We start from the raw sequence: 6,077 nt of genomic DNA on the forward strand, positions 1-6,077 counted from the left end.
CTTGGACCTTGGCCAGGGATTGATGAGACCCTTGCCCTCCACAGGCTGGCATCACCTCTGAGAAGGCGGGTAGGATGATGGATGAATGGATGAGTGGATGGATAGATGTATCGAAGTGACATCTCTGGGTCTCTGGAATCTGGAAGCACAGGTGTCTCTCCCTGTTCTTCTGACTTGACCTCTTATGTTCTCATTTTTGGCCTCTTTCTCTCTTATGAGATGTGTAATCACTCCTAGGGCAATACAGGACCCTTCCTCCCTTCCCCTTGTCCTTATATCTGTTTCCCCAGGGATAGCTGGACACTATGAGTTTGCAGTCAGGAGGAAGCACAGGAGGTAGAGGGCTGTGAGGGCTGCGGGGAATGTGTGGCTGGCACCTTCCATTCAAGATGCATGTCCCTAAGTACCCGAGCCTGGTTTGAACACCAGCTGGCAGGACCCCAGCTCTCTGCTAGGCTTGGTGACTCCCCACTAGCCTGACACACTTAGTCTGGGGGAGATGAGCTCATCTATCTCACCTTGGGATTTCTTCCTCAGATTCACTTTCCTCCACACTCACATGCCCTCCACCGTGTGTTCCTTTCACTCTCCCTGCTTGGTCCAGGTGCACCCACATCCTCCCAGATGCTTCACCTCTTCACATGAGCTGACATCCCCCAGAGAAACCGACCAAATAACCCTCCAAATATGATGCTATGATCAAAATTATTTAAAACACAAAGAAAGAAAAAAATCAGTGACACTTTTGGTTAAGCTGCCAACTGAGTTCTGCTTCAAGCATATAGACATGCTTGATAAAATATAGTATTTTGTTGTCGTTAACGATAGTCATCATGCTGTACCTTACATTTCCCAGGACTTATTTATCTTATAACCAGCAGCTTATGCCTTTTGCCTACCTTCACACATTTTGTCGACCCTCCCACCCCTGCTTCTGGCAACTACTGATCTGTTCTCTGTGTCTATGAGCTCAGTTTTTGGTGCATATGTATACCACATGTATATGCATATGTACACCATATGTATACCTTTTCATTATCCATTCACCTGTCATTAGACACTTAGGTTGTTTCCACGTCTTGGTTATTGTAAATTGTGTTGCAATGAACATGGGAGTGCAGATATCTTTTCAAGACAGCGATTTTTTTTTTTTTTAAGATTTTATTTATTTGTCAGAGAGAGAGAGAAAGAGAGAAAGCACAAGCAGGGGGAGCTGCAGGCGGAGGGAGAGGGGGAAGCAGACTCCCCGCTGAGCAGGGAGACTGATGCGGGATTTGATCCCGGGACTCTGGGATCATGACCTGAGCCGAAGCAGACGCTTAACCGACTGAGTCACCCAGGTGTCCCGCGATTTTATTTTCTTTGTATAAATACCCAGAGTGAAATTGCTGGGTCATATAGTAGTTCTGTTTTTCACTTTTTGAGGAACCTCCATACTGTTTTCTGTGGTGGCTGCCAATTTACATTCCCACCAACAGTGCACAAGAGTTCCCTTTTCCCCACATCCTTGCCAGCACCTGTTATTTCTTGTCTTTTTGATAACGGCCATTCTACCAGGCATGAGGTGCTATCTAATTGTGGTTTTGATTTGCATTTTCCTGATGATTAGTGATGTTGGGCACTATTTCATGTACCTGTTGGCCATCTGTATGTCGTCTTTGGAAAAATGTCTGTCCAGTTCCTCTGCTCATTTTTTAATTGGTATGTTTGTTTGTTTTGGAGTTCTTTATATATTTTGGGTATTAATACCTTACCAGATATGTAATTTGCAAATATTTGCTCCCATTCTATAGGTTGCCTTTTCATTTTGTTGATGATTGGCTTTGCTTTTTAAAATGCAAAATACAGAGCTGAGATGGAAAGCAAGAAAGGGAACTCTTCAGATGCTGGGGAGACAAAGAGGGCTCATGCAGCAGTGAGTAGGGGCCCATGTGGGAAATCAGAGTACGTCTATTCCCAAAATGCTGCAGCATGGCTGCCTGTATGGGGAGAGCTGATCCTCCATCAAGCTGGGAGCCAGCAGATGGCTTCCTTTCTAAGGGGGTCCTGCAAGAAGCAACCATGAATTTGACCCTGGGGACATCCTCACAACACATGCACATGCCGTGCGCATGGGACCCTGCAGAAGAATGTTCCCACTGAAAACGGCTCATAGGTCAAGATGACCAAGTATAAGAGAAAGTGTGTGCCGTGAGGGTCAGTAATGATCACCGGTCTCCTCTGAGCCCTTTTCCAGGTGTTAGGGACCCTTTGAGAGCTTTTAGTATATGAATCCTCATAAAAAATATATGAGGTACATACTGTGATCAACACTCCCACTTTATAGATGAGGAAACAGAGGCACAGAGAGGCTGAGGAACTTGCTTACAATCACACAGCTGGCAAGTAGTGGAGGTGGGACTCAAATCCACATGGGCTGGCTCCAGAGCCTGTGCTAAATGACAGACACACCTGAGGAAGGACAGGTCTTGGAGCAATCTGAAAGGGGTTTAAAATATAGATCTTGGGCGCCTGCCTGGGTGGCTCAGTCGGTTAAGCGACTGCCTTCGGCTCAGGTCATGATCCTGAGTCCCTGGATCGAGTCCCGCATCGGGCTCCCTGCTCATGTGCTGGCCTCCCCCCTGACCCTCCCCCCTCTCATGTGCTTGCTCTCTCTCTCACTCTCTCAAATAAATGAATAAATAAAATCTTAAAAAAAATATAGATCTTTACACCATATGGAAAGATTAAATGAAACTGGATTAAAGACCTAAGCATAAGAGCTAAGATCCTGAAACTCTTGGAAGAAATCATTTGGGAAGAGCTTCCTGACATTCGATTTGGCAGTGCTATCTTGGATAGGACACCAAACGCACAGACAACAATGACCACGAAAACCACACTGGACTTCATCAATTTTAAAAACCTTTGCACATCAAAGTACACTAACAACAGAGCACAAAGGCAGCCCACGGAATGGGAGAAAGTGTTTGTAAATCACATATCTGGTTAAGTGATTAATATCTGGAATATATAAAGAACTCCCAAACTCGGCAATGAAAAAAAAGCAACAACTCAATTTAGAGGGGGGCAAAGGACTTGAATAGGCATCTCTCTAAAGAGGAGATATAAACAGATAATAAGCGCTTGAAAAGATGCTCAATATCATTAATTATTAGGGAAATGCAAATCAAAACCGTGAGATACCGCTAGGATGAGTATTACCAAACCACCCAGAGAACCTCATCTGTTGGTCAACACGTGGAAAACCTGGAAGCCTCGTGCAGCTGGGAATATAAAATAGTGCAGCCACCATGAAAAATAGTATGGTGGTTCCTCAAAAAATTATAGGATTACCATGAGATCGAGCAATTCCAATCTGGGGCCCGTATTCAAAAGAATTGGAAGCAGGGTCTAGAGCAGATACGGTGGTGATGGTTGCAGGGCAATATGAATGTACTCAATGCCACTGAACTGCATGCTTAAAGATGGTTAAAATGGCATATTGTATGGTATGTACATTTTGCCATGACTTAAAAAAAATACAGATCTTAAAGTGATAAAAAAAAAAAAAAAAGAATAGAATCCATGAAGCAAGAATGGGCTTTTGTGAACACACAGGAGATTTGAAAGAGAGATGTGAAAATGAAAAATATAGTTATTAAATTAGAACAACGAAAATCCCTACGGACAGGTGAAGCAGCAGACTGAAATGCGAAGACACGACTGGGGAATCTCCTGGAACGCAGGACAGAGAAAGAGACAAGAACTATGAGCAAGGATTTAGGAGACACAGAGGGCAAAATAGAAAGCCCTGAGCAGTATCTGGTAGAAGACCCCCAAGAGGAGCCTGGAGAGAAGGGGGAGAGTGGCATTCAAAGAGATGATGCCCTCATTTCCAGAACTGAAGGAAGCCGAGTCCCCAAGTGAACAAGCTCATTGCACTCCCAGGAAGTCAATGGTGCAAAAACCATGAGAAAGTTCCTAGAAGGCACTGGAGGGAGATGTGAGCATTCAGCTGTCTCCAGCAAGCTGCTCTGGACATTTTCCTCCATCTGTCTAGTGAGGGGCTGATCTCTGCTTGACTTTCCTGCTCTCACAGTCTGTGACTGGGGGTGGTGATGCGTTCATTATCAAGAGAGGAAACTATATACTTGAAGTTGCATATTATCTCATCTAATCTTTGTAGCAATCATGAGAGGGTTTGCAAGAACCGTTTTACAGGCTCAGAAAATGGAATTCTCCAGGTCACATAGGTGGTAAGTACAGAGGCAGGATTTGACTCGGGCCTAAACCAAAGCCACGGGATTCACTTACGTTAGAGCCAGGGTGGGACAAGAAGGGGTTTGAGAGATCGGAGAAACTGTCCAGCGACCATACCCACCTTTGGCCCTTGTAGGTAAGAGCTGGTCACGGAGGAGTGATCAGCTGTCAGACATTAGCAGGTACAACGCAGGGAAGGGCTCAGACTTCAGGGCCATCGGTAGAAAATGCCAGAATGGCTTCTCTTTCTGCTGTCACCCCCTCCCCTTCCTCTGCCTTCTTCCAGGTAGACCCAGTCTTACCCTCCTCACCTGAGGCAGCAGCAACAGGTGTCTAAGCAATTTTAATATTTCAAAAGGTCTAGGGGATAAAGCTGGTCAGGCGGAACCCAATGTTAAGTTTCTTTGTCCTCAGTCTGTAGCTCAGATCTCTGGGTGTCGAATGCTGGTACCCTCATGCTGTTCTACCAGCTGGGACAGGCAGTATGAACGCCCATGTTCACAAAGATCGGAAACCGGGTGTTGTGACAATGACCTTTGTCTGGCAGGCCAGGAGCTTTTAAAACATCAGGCTGGGGAGGAGAGTAATTAAAAAGTCATTGGTGGTAGAAGGCTTGGAACTATTTAGAGGACATGTTTATAAATTCCATTGTCCTAAGTAATCATAAACTTCTACCCGCTTGCGTATCCAAAATACCTCAGCTCCACATCCTGCTCCATGGAATAGGCCTGTATAACCTAGTCTACCCACAACACACACACACACACACAAGCATGCCCACAAATACACAAACACAGACACACATAGCAGCTGGAGACTGGGGGGTAAAAAAAAACTGCGGACTAAAGGATACTGGGGGACAGTCATTGGGGGCTCGGCCTGGGTGGGGTCAAAGCTTCAGCAAAGCCGGGGACAGGCTCTGGGCCCAGGGTCCTGACAGAGAGAACCAGGCTTACAATGGGAGCCTCTGGCCCTGGAAAACTGCCAACTTCTATTTGACCAGGTTCTAGACTTGGCATTTAAATATCTGAAAAATAGATTGTATGTTAACTGGAAAAAGGATACACAACTGTCGATATACTAGGATCTCATTTAAAATATGTGCCGAGAAAAAAACAGTGGAAAGTCAACTGTCAACGGTGCTTGTCTTTTGGTGTTCATATAAAGGGCTTTAACCTTCTTTATAGTTTTCTGTATTTTCCGAATTTTCTATAATAAAGGTATTAAAGCGTCCCTCAAAATTCTAGTCCCTCAAGCCCACCTTGGCTTTCTGAGGGAAGGCTCAGGGTGAGAGCGTGAGCTCGGGGGAGGGCAGGGGTGGCCTCCGGCAGTTAATCCCTACCTGAGCACTAGCTCCTGCCAAGCTCCAGCATTTAGGGCCCCTCTCCAGCTGAGGTGAAGGGATCTGGCCCGGGACCCCATGGGCAATACTCAAAGAGCTCTGTCTGGTAACACATCTGGTAACACAAGTGGACACGGAGCTGGGGCAGGCAGGAGCCTGAGGTGACTAACGGGAACAGTTCTGCACCCTCAGTGAGTCAGACACGTGCAAGGCTTCCCCCTCAGGGACCCAGAGGACAGCCAGGAGCCTTCCATCTTGAGGACCTGCCATTTTATGGGAACAGCTGGGGCAGTGCTCCTGAAGCACTGGAAACGCAAGGCCGGAAGCCCAGAATGTCTGCTCCCCCTTTGCTTCCCAGAGTCCCCTTGGGTGGGTGCCGAGGCTGGCAGGGGCTGCCTGCCGAGGCAGGACATTGGCTGACTGCCTGGGCTAGAGGTGGGTGCTGGGGCCAGAGCGCCGGGGCATTTTCCCAGGCTCTTCTTGGAGGAGGATG

This window comes from Mirounga leonina, unplaced genomic scaffold (genome assembly GCF_011800145.1).
Source record: "Mirounga leonina isolate KUSES-001 unplaced genomic scaffold, KU_Mleo_1.0 Mir_197, whole genome shotgun sequence".
In the NCBI taxonomy this organism is placed as follows: Eukaryota; Metazoa; Chordata; class Mammalia; order Carnivora; family Phocidae; genus Mirounga; species Mirounga leonina.